This window comes from Saimiri boliviensis, chromosome 19 (genome assembly GCF_048565385.1).
Source record: "Saimiri boliviensis isolate mSaiBol1 chromosome 19, mSaiBol1.pri, whole genome shotgun sequence".
Lineage (NCBI taxonomy): Eukaryota > Metazoa > Chordata > Mammalia > Primates > Cebidae > Saimiri > Saimiri boliviensis.
The window spans coordinates 42,063,972-42,087,343 of record NC_133467.1 but is presented as its reverse complement, the minus strand read 5'-3'; the positions used below and the strand labels follow the sequence as shown (position 1 = coordinate 42,087,343).

Genomic DNA, 23,372 nt, shown 5'->3' with positions numbered 1-23,372 from the left:
ACACCAAATCACAGTGCTTTCATTTGGGACATGTTAGAGAGAAACAGGACTTTCTGCAGTACAAACGTCCTATTCACTAATCCCTGTGCTGTTAGCTTACAGGGCTTTGTCTCCTGGGTCTGAAAAACGCAGCTACTCCTGCTAAATCTTGAACGTTCACACCAATCAGTGCCTTGTCCTCAGAAGATGACAATCAAAATAAACTGCTTTCATGAAACACAGAACCAGAAATTAAAACCATTCACTCCATTAGGCTCAACAATCCCACATGCCCCTGTCTTCTGCCTGATGGCCCCCTATTCCTCTAGGCAGCAGAGGTGGGCACATGAGAATTTCAAGGTCAAAGTTTAAGGGGTAAGTTTAGTTCAGAGATTTTTCTCTCCTTTACTTTTTCATCCTTTTTTTTTTTTTTTTTTTTTTTTTTTGAGACAGGGTTTTGCCATATTACCCAGGCTGGTTTCAAACTCCTGAGGTCAAGCAATCCAGTAAAAGAAACTTACATTTGTTTTACCTGAGTTCCTTCCTCAGGAAAGGATGCACAGGCCTCTCAAAAAGCATCATAGACGTGAAACTCAGTCACAGCATCCAGACAGTGAGATGCCAGGCCCCTCATTCATCATGTGTGCTTCCTCACCCCTCCCTACTTCCTCTTTTGCCACACAGTTACGTTTCTTCCCTGCTATATAAACCCTGAACTTTAGTTGATCAGGGAGATCACTTTGAGACTGATCTCCCATCTCCTCAGCTGCAGCACCTGATTAAAGCTTCTTCCTTGGCAATACTCAATGTCTCAGTGGTTGGCTTTGTGTTGAGAAGCAGGGTCTAGACGGAATCCCTGGGGTTTCAGTAGCATTCATGTACGCTTTTAAAACCACAATTAATGGGTCATGGTACATTGAGAAATTGGAATAGCATCAACTTGGCCAAGTTCTCAGAAAGCACACTGTGCTTACATGTCAGGGCCCTGCCTCCTGACCTCCACAGTTTATGGTTGACTTTGAGTCACAGCAGGTGAGTATGGCCTGGTGTGAGTGTTTTATAGAAATGCAAACCATGGCTGATTACTTTGTGTTTTAAATCCAACAAATCTTCATTTCTGGTAGGAAAATGTTGCCCAAACCAACGAAACAAACACAGGAGTATACAAAGAAGAAAATGAGAGATTCCCTGTCTCCCAATCCCACTTGATAGGTGGCAGTCATTACATATTACACGGAAGAGGGGGAAAGGCACCCAGGAAGTCCCAATTCCCGTTCTGACAATCATCTGGCCTCCTTGGGCAAAAGAAAAAGAGCGAAGGCAAAAAGAATATAACACTACTGTTGGCAGAAATCTCCTCTCGGTACAGGAAACTCTGGTAAACTGAGAGAGTGTGTTCCGTGAGGGAGGCCTCAACAGCTCTTCTCTGGCCCTAAGACCAGAGTGGATTTTGCCTCATTTTCTGATGTGCAAATGAAATGTCGATCCAAGACATTCTGACACAAGAACAGAAAACGAAACACCACGTTTTCACTCGTAAGAGAATGCTGAACAACGAGAACACAAGGACACAGGAGGGGAACATCACAAACTGAGGTCTGTTGAGGGTGGGGGGCGAGGGAGGGATAGCAAGGGATGGGAATATTGAGAAAAAATAGCATTAGGACAAATACCTAATGTACGTGATGGAGGGATGGAGGCAGCAAACCACCATGGCGTGTGTAGACCTACGTAGCAATCCTGCAAGATCTGCACACGCACCCCGGGACTTAAAGTCAAATAAAGAGAAAAAGAAAAGAAAAAGAAGATACACCCTGGGATGCAGTGTGTTCCCAGGAATTTCAAATATTTAAACAATGGTTCAATGATCACTTGACAGCTACATTATAAACAAGAATAAGATGCAGAGTTCAACATCATTACTTTGAGAAGATAAATTTTAATGTCATTTTCAATCTTTAAAATCTTTGGTTTTATTTTCACAAAAAATCATCAATCTTAAAAAGATCACTGCAAAAAGAAAGGATTATAGCCCATTTGCTTTTTCAAATAATAAACTTGGAAATACGTTCACATGGATATCAACAGTCAACAGTCAATGTAGTGTGACATATTAAGAACTGCCTTTCATATAACAGGTAAGTTTAGAGAGATTACATTTTGTGAGAAAATGTTTTATAAATTTTAATGGGGTGTGTTTATTTAAATCTAATTTCTATTCTGTTTTGGGAAATAGTTATCTGTTTCTTTTAGTGTATTCTCCTTCCTGTCCACATATGTGGAATCTACCTATTCTCTTCTCTTTTCAAATAGTTTAAAAGACTCAAAGAGAATGGCCTGGACTTTGCATGTCCTTGGTCTAATAGACATTTCGCTGGCTGCTCACTTAAAATAGGTATTAGCAGCTAACTAAGAAAACTACGTCCCTTGTCAGCCAGAAATTAACAAAGGCTTCAAAATCAGTGAATTCTCTGTTTTGCTATGGCCTTATTTGCTGATAGTCTTACCTTAAGAGAAAAAATTTTAATAGTATAGATTAAAATTAACTTTGGCAAAAATGAAAATGAGGCAGGGAATTTTTTTTTTTCAACAACAGAAACTAGGAAAAGCAAAGATACAGTAAAAATGAAAAATTCCCAGTATAAAGATATAAATATAATAATTGATAGCGCCAGGGATGACTAATGAAAAAAAAATGTTTAGGGGATGATCATTTGAACACAGCATACAAATACTTCTAAAAACCATTTTTAGAATTACTTCGGTATAAATAAGGTGTCTCTGAAAGGTACAGATCTGGTATCACGATAATGGTGGTAGACAAATGGTGGAACAGTTCTGGTACCATGATCATGGGGATAGACAAATGGTGGTACAGTCCTGGTATCACGATCATGGCGATAGACAAGTGGTAAAACAGTCCTGGTACCATGATCATGGTGATAGACAAATGGTGGAACAGTCCCGCCTGTATCATGATCATGGTGATAGACAAATGGTGGAACAGTCCTGGTATCACGATCATGGTGATAGACAAATGTGGAACAGTCCTGGTACCATGATCATGGTGGTAGACAAGTGGAAAAACAGTCCTGGTATAATGATCATGGTGATAGAGAAATGGTGGAACAGTCCTTGTATCACGATTATGGTGATAGACAAATGGTGGAACAGTCCAGGTATCACGATCACGGTGGGAGACACACGGGACCTTCTCTGCCTGCAGATGGCTGAGGTAGCACTGACCCTGCACTGTTCCCGCAAAAACACTTAGGCTGAATTTAATCATGAGGACATTTTCAGACAACTGCAGAGTATAAACCATCGACGCAGACAGCTGACCTGTCTACAGACAAGCCCATGTCACCACCATCAATGACAACAACAAAAAGGTGAGGAGACACTTTGGGTTCAAAAGAACTAAAGAAATGGAGCTGCATTATCTTTCGACTCTTTTTCAACCCAAAAAGTCTCTTCTCTTTTAGTTGTGTGATCTGGGGTGACATGGGCTGTCTGAAGGAGACAGGTCAGTCGTGCTGCTCACTGGTCTACATTTTGCAGTTGTCTGGAGATTACCTCAGGCTATGAAACTCAGACTAAGCGTTTCAGCAAGAACATGGCATTGTTCACACTCTGCACCGGCAGAGTCCCAGGTGACGTGTTGTCTTAGTGTGGGAATGTGACCCCTATCCGGGAGACCAGGTGGAGCCTTATCACCGTCATAGTAAGAAACCCACTGTCCATGTCCAAATCAAGCAAACATGCTCTTCCACAAGTAAAAAAATGGCGTATGTGTAATTCTGGCTTATGTAATAAAACTCAGGATAAGCTGTATACATTGAATACAATATATCCAGTGAGTACCAGAAGACTTCCGGCTCTTCTGCTTCCACCAGCTCCATGCTGAGCCTAGAAAAGGAGGAAAAACCAAAGAATAAGTCAGGGAAAATAAGACACCGCAGAGCCCCAACTAGATTTCATGGGTAGCACAAGAAAGTGGTTAATAAAGAAAAAACATAGATCCATTAATGACAAAAAATTACTGCCTTATGTTGGGATGGGCAAGAGTAGGGTAAAAAAGAATGAAAGAGAGAGAGAGAGACAGACAGACAGAGAGAGAGAGACAGACAGACAGACAGACAGAGAGAGAGAAAGTAAGCTGAGCTAACCGTCCAGGTGACACGCTGATGAGGGAGTAAAAGGACACTCTGAGTGAGTACCCTCAGGACACACAGCAGACACTGATCATAAAAACAAGTATGCTCAACCTACGGCACTTAGTACATGATAAGGGGAGGAAGAAATGGAAACCTGAATATCTACTGCAACGAAAACCAACAGCAATGTTAGTAGGAGTAGTTCAGGCTTCGTTGAAAACATGGTGTCGATATTGTCAGCCCACTCCCTTCTCCCTGGACCTGGCATCTCCAGGTGTTAACAATAATTAGCTGTTCACAACTGCTCAGAGTTACCTGGGGCACAGTGGGCCTTGGTCCTCTTCTTTGTCGTCGTCATTTTTAATCTCTGCAATAAATTCAGACAGGGACAGACAAAATAAGCCAATTCCCCTACACCCATAACAGTCCACTGTCTAATCCCTACATACGGACCTCAGGCTCCTCAGCATGAGGACAGGACAATGTGAGAGACAGACTTCAGAAGGTCCCAAGGCCAATCATGATAGAGATTCCTTGGTTTGTGTCTCAGAACCAATGGTGAAGTGTCCCTATTCTGGTAGACCATTAACCTTTGATCCCAAGTGTGTACAAACAGTTACACCAAGTGTGTACAAACAGGGAAGAACCTCCCAGACATGCTTGGGGAACAAAACTCATGAGGAACTTGGTAGCTGGAAAGACACATTGAATTCAGATGGACAGACAACTTGTGGGCATGGGCTGCATAGCTTGGTGTGAGTGCGCAACACCTGCCTTGGGTTTCAATGTCCTGACAGTCAGTCCAGGGTGCGACGGGCATGGCCTGAGACTAGAGAGAGAGCAAAGCTCACTGACCCACCCCATGTACGTGCCTCAGACTGAATCCAGAGTGACTGAAATCTACACTGATGTACAGGTTCAGCCCACAGTGATGACAACTCTCAGCCCGGCCAGGGGAGCAAAGCCCAAAGACTATGGGGTCTATCTGGGACACAAAATGGAGCTTTATCGCCTTCACAATGGAGTACTCACTGTCTACATCACGAGCCAAGTTGACTTGCTGCTCCTCTAATGAGTGCAAGTTGCTCCTGTAAGGCTCATTGAAGGCAGATGTGCCAGGAGGAACTGAGAGAGTCGAATAACCTTCATCCCAGAACTCCTGGGGGGCTTCCTCCTCCACAGACTCCTGCAGATTCCTGATGAGCCAGGCAGGACAGGGTGACAGAAGATTAAACCAACAGAGATTAGACAACAGAGTCTCCCAGCTGATCTGACGGAAGTCAGAATGGAGTGCTCTCAGAAAGCAAAGGCATTTTTCCTTCAAGAGAAAAAAAACTATCCTTCTAAATGCAGGGTGGAGGGTGACTACCCTGGGGACAGAGCACAAATGAGCAGCAGGTGCTCAGTGCATTTGCACAGATGAGCCACTGCAGGCCACCCAGACTCCCTGTAAACTCTCATCATGAACTGCAGCACGAGAACCAACACGGGGCTTCAACTACTTCGCATCAGTTGTGTTGAATTTTACATGCAGCGTTCAAGTGAACAGAGCTCCTGGGGCATTTCAGACACCCAGATCTTGGGTATTAAGGGCCTCCCTTTTCCAGTATTTTGATATCACATGTATAGTTTTTGAATTTCTTCTCTTCACAAATCCTAGTAAACATGCTAACAACAAATAGGCAGAAAGCATGTATGTGTCTCTCCCTGGAATTAAACACATGGGAGAGAACAGGCGACAACAGGACGTCCCGTTTGCTGAGTTCACCTGGCTCCTCTGACCGCAGGCTCCTATCTTGGGAGGACTAAGAAATTAAAAAGTGGGCCGGACGCGGTGGCTCAAGCCTGTAATCCCAGCACTTTGGGAGGCCGAGGCGGGTGGATCACGAGGTCAAGAGATCGAGACCATCCTGGTCAACATGGTGAAACCCCATCTCTACTAAAAATACAAAAAATTAGCTGGGCATGGTGGCACGTGCCTGTGATCCCAGCTACTCAGGAGGCTGAGGCAAGAGAATTGCCTGAACCCAGGAGGCGGAGGTTGCGGTGAGCCAAGATCGCGCCATTGCACTCCAGCCTGGGTAACAAGAGCGAAACTCTGTCTCAAAATAAATAAATAAATAAATAAAAATAAAAATAAAAATAAAAATAAAAAAAGAAATTAAAATGTATAAAAGTGCCACAAATCACTCACACCATTGTCAATAGGACAATTTGTAGCTGGGTGAATGGAAGAAAGAGTTCTAGTCATCACTTCCTCGGTTTCCCTGGATCTGCAGTCTCCAGGTGTCACTACTGAACTAACAGGCCACAACTCCACAGCATTACCTGGGGGAAAAGGGCCCTTTTTCTTCCTTTTCCTCATCATCACCTTGACGTTCTGTAAATAAATTCAGAGAAGCAGGTCACATTAAGCAAATCACACTTCACATATGACCAAATCAGTGTTTAGTCACAGCACAAGCACAGAAATGCTCTCAGGGCAAGAATACAAATTCTGACAGGAAGATGCCAGGGTGCCCGAGATGAAGCCTGGTAAGTAGGTGAGGCTGCTTTCCAGATGCACAGGCCAAAATCTCCCTCTACGGATACACCATAATGCCATATTCTCTCCCTGAGTCTATGCAAAGTTAAACCAATTTTTTTCCCAGAAAGTTTCCAAAAATTAGTCAAACTCTTTTCTGGCAGTGTGGCTGCAATACTGACTTATCTCACCAGGTAGCAAGGGCATTGAATGGTCAGAGGCATCTAGACATGAAACGGGACAATATGTAAACTCTAACCACACCTGATTGAAACAGAATCTGTGAGCTTTGCGCAGTGGCAGTATCGTAGCCAATGAGTTTTAGCTGAGATGAGATTATCGCTCATGGAAAACTTTCCCCAATACCCCGCCATGATGACAAGCAATAGAGTTGCCATTGACCATTTCTGACAGTCTCTAGGGAGAGGGAATAAAAAAAGACAAAACAAAAACACACAAAAAAGAATCTGCGGGCCGGGCACAGTGGCTCACGCCTGGAATCCCAGCACTCGGAAAGGCCGAGGTGAGCACTTCACGAGGTCAGGAGATCGGGACCATCCCGGCTGACACGGTGAGAGCCTGTCTCTACTAAAAATACAAAGAAATTAGCTGGGCACGGTGGCACGCGCCTACAGTCTCAGCAACTCGGGAGGCTGAGGCAGCACAATCGTCTGAACCCAGGAGGCAGAGGTTGCAGTGACCTGAGATCGTGGAACTGAACTCCAGCCTGAATGACAGAGGGAGACTGCATCACAAAGAAAAGAAAAAACAAAATCCGTGATTTCAAAGGACAAGACAGGGGGAAAATTTAAGGTCAGGAGTTCAAGACCATCCCGGCCAATATGGTGAAACCTCGTCTCTACCAAAAATACAAAAATTAGCTAGATGTAGTGGTGAGCACCTGTGGGCCCAGCTACTCAGGAGGGAGAGGCAGGAGAATCACCAGACTCCACAAAGTGGAGATTGCAGTAAGCCAAGACGGCGCCACTGCACTCCAGCCTGGGTGACAAAAAAAGACTCCAACTCAACAACAACAAACAATATGTGATGCTACCAAGAACAATCAGACCGGCCATTGCACGGATGGGGCGGAGAGCCAGGGTGAGCCTTGCTTTATGGAAACCTATCAGCAAGGTAAAGAGGAAATGTTTTCCTCCTGGTTTCAAGGTGACTGTGCAGCTAAGCAAGCTGACTTAAAAGAGATCAAGACTAAAGCTCGGAGCAGTGAAACCTGGGGAACAGTAACTCCAAATAAATAGGCAAGGCTCCCAGTTTCCTTAACAAGAAATAGAAAGTCCACGAACATCGTTCAGGGACAGATGACATCATTACAGGTGATGAGATACCAAATCAAAGCTCAGAGACTTCACAGACACCTACTGTACACTTCCTGCACTCAGGTGACCGTGAGTTTGTCACACTGGCCTGGGGTCTGGTAACTTGACACGTGGGCCTGGGAGACAAACTCATGGCATGAACTGAGGAAGAGATAAAAATTCCCTGATATCAGGCCGGGCGCGGTGGCTCACGCCTGTAATCCCAGCGCTTTGGGAGGCCGAGGCAGGTGGATCACGTGGTCAGGAGATCGAGACCATCCTGGCCAACATAGTGAAACCCCGTCTCTACTAAAAATACAAAAAATTAGCTGGGCATGGTGGCACGTGCCTGTAATCCCAGCTACTCAGGAGGCTGAGGCAGGAGAATTGCCTGAACCCAGGAGGCGGAGGTTGCGGTGAGCCGAGATCGCGCCATTGCACTCCAGCCTGGGTAACAAGAGCGAAACTCCGTCTCAAAAAAAACAAAAACAAAAAAAAACAAAACAAAAAAACAAAAAAACGCTCCCGCCAGAGCGGGGTTCGTCCTCCCCTTCACGTTTTCCTCTCACCCGCCCCACACCCCTTCCACAGCTGATCTGTTCTTTCACTTCCAGGTCACTGAGTTTCCCATTTAAAAATATAAACGATACAGAAAGGAGAAGACAACCAGGCGCCCATATTTCCACCACCTGGAATTAAGTACTATTCACACACGTACATATATTTCTTCCAAACCATTTTTAAGTTACTCTCTTTTTAAATCATACATGCTTAGCACAGACCATACCGCCAGTAGAGAAAAAGTACAGATGTGTACGATTTCTGATCACCTTAAGTTCAAAATCACTTGTGTTAACATTGGGGCGACGCCGATGGAGTCGTGTTCTTCTGGTGTATCTGCAGAGAGAAGAACGTATGTTCCAGCTAGACTGTCCCCTGCCCGCCCCCGCAGAAGAAAAATCAATAAAGGCCATACATAAACATGTTTTTTGTAAAATTGAGCTTAGACTTATTTTACTAATACTTCATTTAATAGTGCATGAACTTATCTGAAGACAGTAAGACAGAAACAAAAATGGAATTCCTCAACTCCGATCGCAGAGACACTGTTCTAAAGGAATGCTCTAAAGGGAAACACACATCAGATCAAGGCGAAGGCGGTAGGGTTTGCAGCGGTTTCCTTCTGTGCTCGTGGTTGGCTGGTTGCTTGTTGAAACGACACGGTTCTCTGTGATATTGGAGGACTTTCCATTTCAAGCGGAATGCTGCCTCTCCAGCTTAACCGTATGTGAAAAGAACCGGTTTACACTGCGATCCTACACGTTCCAGGCTGCGAATCAAAAGCCATTATTTGAAGAAGGGCGCGCAGGCTCCGCGGCCGCCGACAGCGCGCTCGGTCACGGACGGTGCGGCCCCGCCTCCCTGGGAGAGAACAGACGGGGCGGGGGGAGGGAGAGGCCGACGTCACTTCCCCGCCGGCTCCGGCCGCGGTCGCTCGGCTGAGTGGCGGAGGAGCGGGCGGGCCTGGGAAGGCGCTGACGGTGACGTCACGCAGGGGGCGGCCTCTATGCAGATGAGGCGGCGCAGGGGCTGCTGCTCGGCCACCCGCTGCTTCCCGCCGTGGGAGTTCCCCGCGTGGGAGCGAGTCCGGGACCGCGAGTCGGCCCCCAGGGTCCCAGCTGCGTGTCCGGGCTCGGAGGGCCGGGGGTGCGGCGCCCGCGGCAAGTGACCGTGCGTGTAAAGGGCGAGGCGCGTGAGGCCTTGTCGGGGCGGGGGCGCGTGTCCTCATACTTACCTGGCAGGGGAGATACCATGATCACGAAGGTGGTTTTCCCAGGGCGAGGCTTATCCATTGCACTCCGGATGTGCTGACCCCTGCGATTTCCCCAAATGTGGGAAACTCGACTGCATAATTTGTGGTAGTGGGGGACTGCGTTCGCGCTTTCCCCTGGTCTTTCCCGGTTTAAGGAAAGATTTGTTGTTACTGGAAAAGGTTCGTGTTTTTGTTGGTTTTGCGTTAATGTTTTGGGCCAAAACGAAGTAAGTCAAAGGGTTGGTTTTTTTCCGTTGTTTTCCCCACATTCTACTACATGATGGCATCTTAAGAAGCAAGTTCTGGCCGGGCGCGGTGGCTCAAGCCTGTAATCCCAGCACTTTGGGAGGCCGAGGCGGGTGGATCACGAGGTCGAGAGATCGAGACCATCCTGGTCAACATGGTGAAACCCCGTCTCTACTAAAGGTGCAAAAAATTAGCTGGGCATGGTGGCGTGTGCCTGTAATCCCAGCTACTTAGGAGGCTGAGGCAGGAGAATTGCCTGAGCCCAGGAGGCGGAGGTTGCGGTGAGCCGAGATCGCGCCATTGCACTCCAGCCTGGGTAACAAGAGCGAAACTCCGTCTCAAAAAAAAAAAAAAAATAAAAAATAAAAAGAAGCAAGTTCTGTCATTCGCTAGAGTGCGGCGTCTGCAGCTGTCTCATCTCTGTTGGGCTCTGGCAGAGCTGAGTTCTGGGCCGCGCTGTTTATGCAGAGATTGCTCTGCGGACCTGGCTGCCAGCCTTGAGGTTGGTCCGCCCTCTAGCCTAGATAACACAGAATAACAAGACCCTGTGGCTTATTACTATTATTATTTTACTACTTATGCTTTACTATTTATTTAGAGACAGAGTCTTGCTCTGTAGCACAGGCTGGAGTGCACGGCGTGATCTCAGTTCACTGCAAGTTCAGCTCCCAGATTCAAGCCATTTTCCTGCCTCAGCCTCCAAGAGTAGCTGCGATCATAGGTGCATGCCACCATATCCAGCTAATTTTTATATTTTTAGTAGAGAGGGGATTTCACCATATTTGCCAGGCTGGTCTCAAACTCCTGAATTCGAATGATATGCCTGTCTCAGCCTCCCAAAGGGCTGGGATTGCAGGCATGAGCCACCTCGCCCAGCATATTTATGCTTTAAATGGGACGTTTCATGAGGGGATAATTTTCTTGTTGAATTTCTAACATGAGAAACAGGACTGGTTTGGGGGTGTCCTGTCTGAGCAGACACAGGACACCACGGTTTTCAGTACGACAAGGGACACAACTTATTCAGTGTGCCTTATGATGGTGAAAACTCCCTTTAAAAATCACATGTGATTGATAACACTTGACCTCACATACCGCTTGAGAAAAAAAGAAAAAATAATAGTTTTAGCTGTAAATCAAATTAATGATCTTGATAGTTTGGGACGATAAAAAATAAAGTTGATAGCAGAGAGGAATCTGATGCTTTTGAACAATTTTAATAATGTAAATATAAAGACATCAGAAAGTTCGTTCCTTCTATTTATTTTTTTTTTTTTGAGACGGAGTTTCACTCTTGTTATCCAGGCTGGAGTGCAATGGCGCGATCTCGGCTCACCGCAACCTCCGCCTCCTGCGTTCAGGCAATTCTCCTGCCTCAGCCTCCTGAGTAGCTGGGATTATAGGCACGTGCCACCATGCCCAGCTAATTCTTTGTATTTTTAGTAGAGACGGGTTTTCACCATGTTGACCAGGTTGGTTTCGATCTCTCCACCTTGTGATCCACCCGCCTCGGCCTCCCAAAGTGCTGGGATTACAGGCTTGAGCCACCGCGCCCGGCCTAGTTCATTACATTTTTTAAAAATCAGTGTGACTCGGCTGGGTGTGGTGGCTCATGCCTGTAATCCAAGCACTTCGGAGGCCAAGGCAGGAGGATCACCTGAGGTTGGGAGATCAAGACCAGCCTGACTAACATGGTGAAACCCCATCTTAAAAAAAAAAAAAAAAAAAAAAAAAAAAATCAGTGTGATTCTTGACAAATTAGAATGGTTTAATAATCTTGGTTATGCTGGGTGCAGTGGCTCACACCTGTAATCCCAGCACTTTGGGAGGTCGAGCCAGGGGGATCACGAGGTCAGCAGTTTGAGACCAGCCTGGCCAACATGGTGAAACCCCATCTCTACGAAAAATGCAAAATTAGCCAGCCATGGTGGCGTGCACCTGTAATCCCAGCTACTTGGGAGGCTGAGGCAGGAGCGTTGCTTGAACTCAGGAGGCAGAGGTTGCAGTGAGTAAAAATTACATCACTGCACTCCAGCCTGGGTGACGGAGGGAGACTCCGTCTTGAAAAATCATCATCATCATCATCATCTTGACCTAAAAACTGTTACATACTATATTTTATTTCAGATTTTTTTATAAGGTAGAAAATAGTGGTAGTATAATATTCTAGTACATACAAGACTTAGGTTTGTTTTGGCCTGAAAACCTTAAGGCTGGGTGTGGTGGCTCATACCCATAATCTCAGCACTTTGCGAGGCCAGGAGTTCGAGACCCAGTCTGACCAACATGGTGAAACCACGACTCTACTAAAATACAAAAATTAGCGGGGCATGGTGGTGCGTACTTGTAGTCCCAGCTACTCCGGGGGCTGAGACACAAGAATTGCTTGAACCCCGGAAGCAGGTTTGAAGTTAGCCAGGATCATGCCATTGCACTTCAGCCTGGGTGACAGAGGGAAACTCTGTTTCAAAAAAAAAAAAAAGAAAGAAAGAAAGAAAAGAAAGTTTTAATTAAATAATTAAATTGAACTTCCTGAATTTCTTGTGCTGGTTGTACTGGTCAAAGAAGCAAACGTTACTGCCAATATCTGTTTAAATGTACAAACAATTAGTTAGAACTGGCTCCGTGGCTCACGCCTGTATCCGAGCACTTTGGGAGGCCGAGGCGGGTGGATCACTTGAGGTCAGGAGTTTTGAGACCAGCCCAGCAAATGTGGTGAAACCCTGTCTCTACTAAAAATACAAAAAATTACCCAGTCATGGTGGTGGGCGCCTGTAGTCCCAGCTACTCAGAAGGCTGAGGCAGGAGAATTGCTTGAACCAGGGAGGCAGAGGTTGCAGTGAGCCAGGATCATGACACGACACTCCAGCCTGAGCAAGAGCAAGACTCGGTTTCAAAAAAAAAAAAAAAAAAAAAGGTATAAAAAATTAAAATAATATGTTCAGAAAATTAAATATCTAACAATGAAAAGGAGGCCTAGCATGCATCACAACTACATTTCGCTCCTAACCCTTCCTACCCTGTGGTGGTGTCTTTCAGGCTAACTGCTTTCCCTTACTTCTGCACATAGGCCAAGCTGTCTATCAGAGGGATTTAGTTTATAGTTTAACTTTAAGGCACAGACGATGATAATCCCTTCCCGGCTGGGCACGGTGGCTCACGCCCGTAATCCCAACACTTTGAGAGGCTGAGGTGGGTGGATCACGAGGTCAAGAGACTGAGACCATCCTGACCAACATGGTGAAACCCTGTCTCTACTAAAAATATAAAAATTAGCTGGACATGGTGGCACACGCCTGTAGTCCCAGTTACTTGGGAGGCTGAGGCAGGAGAATTGCTTGAACCTGGGAGGTGGAGGTTGCAGTGAGCCAAGATTGAGCCATTGCACTCCAGCCTGGTGACAGAGACTCTGTTTAAAAAAAAAAAAAAAAACCCTTGCTGAAACTAACTTCTGAGAAGATAAAGAGGTTGTATACACAAGAAACAGTGTTAGTTGAAGATTTATTAGAGCATTGTGACCTGGCAGAGGACAAAGAATTTTCACCACCCCCTTGGGCTCTCACTGCAGCCCTTAAGCCTGTCATTATCCGACCCCTTCACTTCAACCTCCTTCTTCCTCCTTCCCTAACATACAAGGGGCCTGAAATCCGTATTAACTTAAGTTGGTTCTTTAGGATATTAGTTTACCATCTGCTCAGTTTGGCGGCTCTCTGGAATACAGTCACCTTCCCTGTTCCCACACTTTGTCTCTCGACTTGCTGGCTGTAATGCAGCAAGAGATACGAGCTTTGGACTCACTTATAAATTAAGTAGGTAATATCTTTAGAAGGGAGTTAATTTTTATGATTCTATAAATCAGAAGACTCAATCACTCCACTTAGGGTGCCTGGGTAAATATTTTTAGATATCATCCAATATATAACACTATCATTCTCTATTACTATATGTCAGCTCAATTTATAATTTCAAGATATATAGTTAATTTAAAAATTCATGACAAATATGAAATGGAGTTGATAATTTTGATTGCCTTTGGTTGTCTCTTACTTCATTAATTCACTTGGAGAATGCCGTTGCTGGCTGGGTTCAGATAGATTTCTGTATGCTGTAGGTATGCCACTGGGTGCTGTGGGTATTCTTATGTGTTCTCTGTTTTTCTGTTTTGTTTTGTTTTGTTTTTAAAGACGGGGTTTCACCATGTTGGTCAGGCTGGTCTTGAACTCCCGACCTCAGGTGATCCAACCGCCTTGGCCTCCAAAGTGCTTGGATTACAGGCGTGAGCCACCACGCCCGTCCATGTGTTCTCTTAACTCTTGGGAATTTTGTAAATGTTCACTCAAGTCATTTGTTGTTTTTAATAGTTTGACATTTAAAAGTAATATGCCTTGGTATTCTGCACCTCCTAGCTTCTCAAACGCTCTCAAACGGCCACCTTCGTACTTTGTTACATACTGAAGTTTTTGTTTGCTCCTAGCTTCTTAATCCGAGCTACCATCAAAAGCCAACTTTGCAAAGATGGGATGTCATGAAAACAATGTGCATAATGTAATGCTGGCAAATTTTAATTAGACCTCAATAAACTTGACTGTTTTTTGTTTTTTGTTTTGAGATGGAGTCTCACTCTGTCGCCCAGTCTGGAGTGCAGTGGCGCTATCTCGACTCACTGCAACCTCCACCTCCTGGGTTTGTGCGATACTCCTGCCTCAGCCTCCTGAGTAGCTGGGATTACAGGTGTGTGCCAACACGGCTGGCTAATTTCTTTCTTTTTTTTTTTTTTTAATTTTTAGTAGAGACGGGGTTTCACCATGTTGGTTAGGCTGGTCTCAAACTCCTGACCTTGTGATCCACCCACCTGGACCTCCCAAAGTGCTGGGATTACAGGCATGAGCCACTGCACCCAGCTAAACTTGACTTTGAAAAAAGACCCACATTCCCAAACTTTGGCAGAATGAGGGCACTGGAATCTCCTACTTATTTCTGGCAGAAGTATAAATAATTCAAAAACTTTGGAAAGTTGGTTGGCAGTATCCTGCAATGACAAAGCACCAGGTAGGCACTGGTGGTTTCGCTTTATGTAGCATGCCTTTTGGAACATTGGAACTTAGCTTTTCATTTGTGACAGACTCCTGTTAGTTCTTAACCCTGAAGAAAAGAAGTGATCTGCTCCCGCTGACCCATTCAGGTGCTCCAAGTGACCGGGGACTCTGCAGAGGTAACAGGGTCGCTACTCACCATGCAAAGGCAGCCTCACGGGGCACTCTCCATCGGGAGAACATCTTTATGAACCCCCTTTCCTGCTCTTCTGGGATGGTATATGTGGGACGGGTACCCCGTGGTATATGCACTCTGTGGCCACCTAGTGGTTAGAAACAGTGGGAGCCACTGAGAGAGAGAGAGAGAAATGACTCCGGTGACATCTGTAGGATGACTTCATAAACAGCACACTGTGACCAAAACACATCTCGGGCCTTGGTCATCTTTGAAAAGCTCTGAATTATGGGAAATGAAGCTTCAAATTCTGAGCAGGTTGCGAAAAAACAAGCGCCTTTAGAAACACCAGCTGGGTTTCTGTGTGACACTTATGAATCGTCCTCTTGTAAATATCCAAGAAACTGGATCCGCCTAACCAGAAAAAGTCATGAGCAGAATGGAGAAAATGGGGATCTTTCTGAAATGCCTAAAATAACGTATTAGTGTGGACAATCAGAAATATTTGGTTTTAGGCCGGGCATGGTGGCTCACGCCTGTAATTCCAGCACTTCTGGAGGGTGAGGTGGGTGGATCATTTGAGGTCAGGAGTCCAGACCAGCCCGGACAACATGGTGAAACCCCATCTCTACTAAAAATACAAAAAGTAACCAGGCAGTGGTGGCGTGTGCCCGTAATCCTAGCTACCTGAGAGGCTGAGGCAGGACAATCACTTGAGCCTCGAAGGCAGAGGCTGCAGTGAGCCAAGATCACATCACTGCCCTCCAGGCTAGATGACACAGTGAGACACCGTCTCAAAAAAAAAAAAAAAAAAACAAAGAAAAAGAAAAAGAAAAAAGGTTTTAGAACCAGACAAATTGAATGGGAGACTTACTTCCAATGATACCTAGAAATTTCTAAAAGAAATTCTGAGAAAATTGCCTCCATTGGGGAGTAAACCGAAGGCGGTCAGCAGACTTTTTCTGACCTGAAAAATACTGAGGAGGCTTTGCCTCTTTTGCCTCCACCAGCTCCTTCTCCTCCGGCCCCTGCACCTGCACAGTCTCCCTCAGCTGAGCCCTCCTGTCCTCTTGCCTCTTCTTCCATCACCGTCACCTGAGGAGAGTCCCCAGGGCCATGGCCCCTTCCCTGAAACTTCTGTTCTGACAGCCCCTTTCAAGGTAATTCACACAGGAAGAGGGGAGCCTACCACTGTGTATTCCGCTTCACCATAATGTGAATTAAGAATATTAGACAAGGGCCGGGCGCGGTGGCTCACGCCTGTAATCCCAGCACTTTGGGAGGCCGAGGCGGTGGATCACCAGGTCGAGAGATCGAGACCATCCTGGTCAACATGGTGAAACCCCGTCTCTACCAAAAATACAAAAAAAAAAAAAAAAACAAAACTAGCTGGGCATGGTGGCGCGTGCCTGTAATCCCAGCTACTCGAGAGGCTGAGGCAGGAGAATTGCCTGAACCCAGGAGGCGGAGGTTGCGGTGAGCCGAGATCGCGCCATTGCACTCCAGCCTGGGTAACAAGAGCGAAACTCCACCTCAAAAAAAAAAAAAAAAAAGAGTACTAGACAAGACTTCCCTGGTCTAAATGTAAATACATTTTCCCCTTCTGTTTCTAAAGCAGGCTCAAGATCCTATAGGGTTTGGGAGAAAATTTGACTTAACTGTTGAAACTTTTGAGCCCAAATATTCTGACCTTCATCAATTAATTCACGTGCGGGTGTAAGAAGGCAAGACCACTAAACTGGATACAAAAGGCAAAATGGAAGGATTTTCAAAAACAGGCTGCAGAAGAACATGAAAGGGTCTGCATTTTGGCCAAATAACTCCGTGTTGCCCTTCCCCACGTCCTTCCTAAAATTGTAGATTGGGGGATAATTCAGCAATGTGCTGAAAGCCAGACAAATCTGTCTTTCTTACTTAAAATGGTTTGAGAGCCAGGTGTGGTGGCTCATGCCTGCAATCTCAGCATTTTGGGAGGCCGAGGTGGGTGGATCACTTGAGGTCAGGAGTTCAAGACCAGCCTGGCCAACATGGGGAAACCCCATACCTACTGAAAATACAAAAATTTGCCGGGTGGCTGAAGCAAAAGAATCGCTTGAGCCCGGGAGGGAGAGGTTGCAGTGAGCCGAGATCCTGCTACTGCAATCCAGTCTGGGAGATGGAGTGAGACTCTGTCTCAAAAAAAAAAAAAAGAAAGAAAGAAAAGCAAAAACGAAAGAAAAACACCATTTCTAAACAGTTTGAGTGGTTTGATAACCTGTGTCTTTACTGGGGCAGGGTCCCACTCTGCCTTCCAGGTTGGAATGCAATGGCAGGATCATGGCCCGGCCCAGCCTCGATCTCTCGAGCTCAAGTGATCCTCCCACCTCAGCCTTTGCCGTAGCTGCTGTGACCACAGGTGTGCGCCACCACGCCTGGCTACATTTTTGTTTTTTTTTTGTAGAGACGAGGATTCTCTCCTCTCTCGTCTGTTACCCAGGCTTGTCTTGAACTCCTGGGCACAAGTGATTTTCTTCTCTGAGACTCTCAAAATGCTGGGATGACAGATATGAGCCACCGCACTCGACAGAGAATTCCTTTTCATTTTATTTTTTTTCAATAAATACGACAGAGAATTCTTTCTTTTCTTTTCTTTTCTTTCTTTTTTTTTTTTAATAAATACGTGCTGATTTATTACAGGGATAAGATGGTCTCTTGGGGGATAAATTCAAGAAGAGTTGAGAATGTTTTATTCATTTATGATGTCCCTTTCCAGGAAGGAAGGAAGGACAGCAAGATTTAGGACAAGCTAAAATCATCCTCTATTAAAAAAAAATAAAATTAAATTAAAAAAAATAAGTCACCCCCAAGTAGTCCCGGACAAGGAGGCAGAATAAAAGCTATATATCTGCAATGATTCCTAATTGTTTTTGAACACAGAAGCTTGGGAAGGGGTTTCCGGCAGTTTCCTGAGGAAGGCACGACTTCCAGATAGTGTCGGGGAAGGGTCCTGTGCAGGCTGGCCCCTCAGCCCACAGATACCAAAATGATGTCTACTACAGCTCCTCCAAACTTCTGGCTGTCACCTGCGTTGTCACTGTGTCCAAAAGCAGCAGCTGAGAGTGCACCAGGATGTCACGACCACCCTGGAACACACCAGCCAGGAGCAACATGTGGGTGTTCTTGTCATCCAGCAGCTTGTCTGACCTCTCACAAGGGTGCATTCCCGAGAACTTCACCATGTTATCCACAGCCTCTCCGAGTGTCTTGATGGTAGACAAGGTGAACATTTCCTCCTTCCCAAATTCATCCCCTACCTCACCCTAGGCTGCTTCGAAGTTCAGTTGCATGACCTTTTGAATGTGATCAGCGACAGTAACTTCAGCTCTTACAGCACATACTCATCCTCACAGCCTTCATCGTCGGTCTCTCCAGTGTGGGAGCACAGTCCTTGACAGTGAGCTTCAGCATGCAGCTGAATGTGCAGGCCACAGCCGGGGGGTCTCCTTTGGGCTGTGCCGACAGCGTGTAGCAGGTCCCAGGCTGGTTGGAGGGCAAGCTCTGGGCAGACACGTAACAGAGCCCCTCACAGGCTCAGTGGGCTCATCTGCACTGCGGCATTCTCCGGGGTCTGGTCATTGAGTGTGTTCGTGCAGTCACACAAACACCATGTGGTCGGTGAAGGTGTGCTTGGTGCAGCCGATGACATACTCGGTCTCTGACTCGGTGAGGGCCACGGACTCAGGCGAGGACTGGAAGGAGGGCCCAGGTCCCTGGAACTCTGGCACTGCTGCCAACTGCTCCTGGAAGATCTCCTGTAGCTGCCCCTTTCTCAGGGTGTCTGACTGCGGTGACGGGGGTGCCTTCCACTCTCTGCTCTGCCACGGGCGCTGTGGCCAGGGGCACAGACTTGAGGTCAAAAGGTTTTTCTGATGGTTCTAGAGTGTACTGAGGCTGAGCCCTCTCCAGACCAGGGACAGACACAGTCAGACCATTTAGGACATAGCCCGCATTGAGGGCCTTCTGCTTCGCTCCAGGACTTTTGGACAAGGTGGCTCGGTCCCTTATTTCATTGTCATCATCCATCACATACCTCTGCAGCAACACCACGATACTGGGTAACATCTCTTCATTCTGGGCTCCAGACTTGGCCGGTGACGTTGCTGATCGTCTTATTGACCGCCAGCTGGTCATTCTTACACACCAGGGCTGGTACAGGAGCCCTAGTATGTGGTGCTGGACCGTGATGTTATCACGGGATGCCACCTCCTGAGCCTCATTCACCCAGCACTTCATTTCAGCAGGTGCAAGGAAGACACAGGGCAGAGCTGCAGACATGGGCACCTTGCCTACAATGGCCTGTTTCATGCAGCGCTCAGTAGCCGGCAGCATGGTGCTGTCAGTGATCCGGCAGAGGGCTCGCACGGCTGGGCCCTGATAGTTGTCTCCTTTCCCAGTCACGTCTTTTATTAGCTGCTGGTGACAATGATGACATCCTCTGCGATGCGAGACATCTCCTTGATGGTCAAGTAGCACATCCGACAGAGTGTGAGATCATTGGACTGAAAGAGCTTGGTCATGGCAAAGAAGGCTTCGGTCGCCTCCGTGGGTCTCCAGATGCTCCCCACGGCTTATGAGATAAAGGATCTCGGTGAGGATGTGGGCACATTTCCGAGGGTCGATGGGAGTTTCATTAAATGCACGGGCCTCTTGGAGGATGGCTCTGTTCTCAAGGTGCTGGAGTGGGTTGGAGCCTCCACTTGAGTCCTCGTCCTTCTTGTGGCATTTCTTCAATGTGGTAGAGCCAGTGGGATGCAGCAGCAATGCAATGCTTGCGGGGTGCGGCTCAGAGAGGCGGGCAACAGTGGTTCTGCAGGGACCCCCGATGGAGGATTCTTTAAACAGTATCTGAAATGGCCGACACTAGCCTTTAAGAGCACCAGAATGATTCCCTTATAAATTGTGCTTTTCTCAGTGGCTTAAATACTTAGTTACCTTAGTGAAAGACACTAGCTCAGGCCAGGCACAGTCGTTTATACCTGTAATCCCAACACTGAGGGAAACCGGACACTGAGGTGGGTGGGTCCCCGAAGCCTAGGAGTTTGACACCAACCTGGGCAACACGATGAAACCCTGTCTCTACAAAAAGAAAAAAGAAAAAGAAAAAGAAGAAAAACAAATTAGCAAGGTAGTAGAAATGTAATGCACGCAAGAATGATAATCATGAAGACAATCTGTATTCCAGAAGAGTAGGGAGCCTGTCCATTAGGAAGCCAACCGAAACCTCAAATCCCAGTTCACCAGTTCACACCCCAGGGTGCGGCGTCACACGCCGGTAGTCCCGGCTACTCGGGAGAATGAGTAACAGGATGGCTTGAGTTCGTGAGGTCAAGGCAGAAGTCAACCCACTCAAGGCTCATGCCACTGCAGTCCAGCCTAGGTGACAGTGAGACCCCGTATCAAAAACAAACATGCAAAATGCACAGAAACAAACAGCAACAACTTCAGAGTGTCACCTCAGTCTGACATGACTGTCAAACACCACTGTGCTGTTGGGAAATTAAAAGGAACACACTCCCTCCTGCTGTCAACCTGCCCTCCTGCTCTAGCGTGTCTGACGCATGGGCTAAAATGCCCAAGAGCTGATGTACTCAAATGATAATACACTTTCCTGTTCTGCACCTGCATTTATGTTGTCTGGAGGAGATCACCATCCAGGTCCAATAAATGTCTGAGGGCATGGAGTGGAGAAGGGCAGTGTCTTTTAGGATATCTGAACACAGCTATGGCTCTGAAGAAACCCAACACTGGGCGAGTTCCTCAAACTTTTCACTAGGCCCGACCACCACTCTATTTTAGATAGAGATTCTATTGGGGCAAAACCTGAGAATTATCTGCCTGGCCATCAGGAAGATAATTCCTTGCATTTTCTGGGGAGAACACTTCTGCTTGAAGGGAGCGTTTCTTCCCAGGATTACAAATCTTTCTGTAACCTTAGGGAACATTGCTGATGAAAACCAGGCATGGTGGCTCTGGCCTGTTATCCCAGTGACTCGGGGGCTGAGGTGGGGGAATCACTTCAGCCCAGGAGTTCGAGGCTGCAGTGAGCTGTGATGGTGCCGTTGCACTCCAGCCTGGGCCACAGAGTCAGATGCTGTCTCTGAAAGAAAAAGAAAAAGAGAGGAAAATATCGCTGATAAAACTGTGGCCTCTTTTGCAGCCCAGCAGAGAGCTATTCACTGGCTAAGGTTGTACTAGATAATCGTGTCGCTTTAGTGATATATTCCGCTGAGCAGGGAGATGTACGTGGTGGCTGACACCTTCTGTTGCACATACGTCAATACTTCCCATGAAGTAGAACCTTCTCTTGGAAAAATCAGAAAGAAGCCAGTTGGCTACGAGAACTCCCTGAAGAGGAACTGGGATTTGATGTTTTCCCTGCCGTTTTCAGCTGCTGCCTAATGGAGAGCGTCCCTTCCTGTTCTGGCACACAGATTCTCCTTGTGATTATCATCGTTGTGTGCGTTAGATTTCTACTACTCAAGTTGTAAATATTAATGTGTTTCTCATTGCTAACTTGTAAGAAACTAAATTCGTGATACTCTGAAGACTAGAGACGTTTCAATAAGTGACAGCAACTATGGAATTGACCGAGATCTCTCTCTCTCTCTCTTTTTTCCATTCCGTGATGACACCAATTCAGCTGCTGGGCGCTGTTAAAACTTCATCAGCGAGGACGCCTTTCCTCCGCAGCCCCCGGTGCGGGACAGGACTAGCTGGGAATGAGCCTTTCTGGCAGGGAGAAACGCCTTGGCCCCGCTTCGGATCGTCAGCACTTTCAAGAAGTTTTCATCTAAAGGGAGAATGAGGAAAGAGGAGAAATTCTGTGTGAGGAATGAGCCTGTCCAAATTCTCAGGCCCACAGAGGGATGACGCTGAGACAGCGGCCGCGCTCCGCTTTCTTTTAGTACAATACCGTATTTGAAAACAAAAACGACCCGACCTACAAGGGTCACGAAATTGGACAGTTCTCTTGACGACGCTACTGCTGGTAAAATCAGGAAGGACGGCTGGTGCGCAGCCATCTGAGCAGCCCCTGGTTTCACAGACACGGCTTCTCTGACAGGCAAGGGCTTCCCATTTTAGGCGCCATGCCAGCTCGCAAAGAGAACCGTGTTCGAAAGGACCCGGTGTTCTCTGATCCGAAACGCTCTAGTCTGCAAATTAAAAGCCATTCTTTGAGGATGGTGCACAGGCCTCCAGCTGGGCGCCACAGGGCAGAGGTCGAGCAGGCGCTTCTTTGGGGGAGACCAGCTGCGGGGTCTCGGCGCACCGGCCCAGAGGACAAGGGCGGGAGGGAAAGGAGGGAGGGAGAGGCCGACGTCACTTCCCCGCCGGCTCCGGCCGCGGTCGCTCGGCTGAGTGGCGGAGGAGCGGGCGGGCCTGGGAAGGCGCTGACGGTGACGTCACGCAGGGGGCGGCCTCTATGCAGATGAGGCGGCGCAGGGGCTGCTGCTCGGCCACCCGCTGCTTCCCGCCGTGGGAGTTCCCCGCGTGGGAGCGAGTCCGGGACCGCGAGTCGGCCCCCAGGGTCCCAGCTGTGTGTCCGGGCTCGGAGGGCCGGGGGTGCGGCGCCCGCGGCAAGTGACCGTGCGTGTAAAGGGCGAGGCGCGTGAGGCCTCGTCGGGGCGGAGGCGCGTGTCCTTATACTTACCTGGCAGGGGAGATACCATGATCACGAAGGTGGTTTTCCCAGGGCGAGGCTTATCCATTGCACTCCGGATGTGCTGACCCCTGCGATTTCCCCAAATGTGGGAAACTGGACTGCATAATTTGTGGTAGTGGGGGGACTGCGTTCGCGCTTTCCCCTGGCCTTTCATGGTTTAATGAAAGATCTGGTGTTACTGTTAAAGGTTCGTGTTTTTGTTGATTTTGTGTCAATGTTTTGGGCCAAAATGAAGTAAAGCAAAGGGTTGGTTTTTTTCCGTTGTTTTCCCCACATTCTATTACGTGACTGCATTTTAAGAAGCAAGTTCTGTCATTCGCTGGAGTGCAGCGTCTGCAGCTGTCTCATCTCTGTTGGGCTCTGGCAGAGCTGAGTTCTGGGCCGCGCTGTTTATGCAGAGATTGCTCTGCGGACCTGGAGGCCAGCC

General features: G+C 47.2%; 1 long non-coding RNA gene, 4 other non-coding genes and 1 pseudogene across 5 annotated transcripts; 4 read left to right on the top strand and 2 right to left on the bottom strand.

Moving 5' to 3' along the window:
• Positions 1–1,929: 1,929 nt before the first annotated feature.
• On the bottom strand, positions 1,930–5,391 carry LOC141582148 (uncharacterized). The gene is made up of 3 exons (XR_012514986.1): positions 5,169–5,391; positions 4,452–4,503; positions 1,930–3,888 (listed from the first exon to the last, which is right to left on the bottom strand). It is a non-coding gene; the product is annotated as an uncharacterized LOC141582148 (long non-coding RNA).
• Positions 5,392–6,945: 1,554 nt separating this feature from the next.
• LOC120363062 (U4 spliceosomal RNA) lies at positions 6,946–7,086 on the top strand. The gene has a single exon (XR_005578780.2). It is a non-coding gene; the product is annotated as a U4 spliceosomal RNA (small nuclear RNA).
• Positions 7,087–9,763: 2,677 nt separating this feature from the next.
• Positions 9,764–9,927, top strand: LOC120363065 (U1 spliceosomal RNA). The gene has a single exon (XR_005578783.1). It is a non-coding gene; the product is annotated as a U1 spliceosomal RNA (small nuclear RNA).
• A 1,029-nt stretch (positions 9,928–10,956) lies between these two features.
• Positions 10,957–11,043, top strand: LOC141582359 (small Cajal body-specific RNA 23). Its single transcript, XR_012515225.1, has one exon.
• A 6,772-nt stretch (positions 11,044–17,815) lies between these two features.
• Positions 17,816–22,304, bottom strand: LOC141582179 (coatomer subunit gamma-1 pseudogene; annotated as a pseudogene).
• Positions 22,305–22,925: 621 nt separating this feature from the next.
• Positions 22,926–23,090, top strand: LOC141582373 (U1 spliceosomal RNA). Its single transcript, XR_012515239.1, has one exon. It is a non-coding gene; the product is annotated as a U1 spliceosomal RNA (small nuclear RNA).
• Positions 23,091–23,372: the final 282 nt, after the last annotated feature.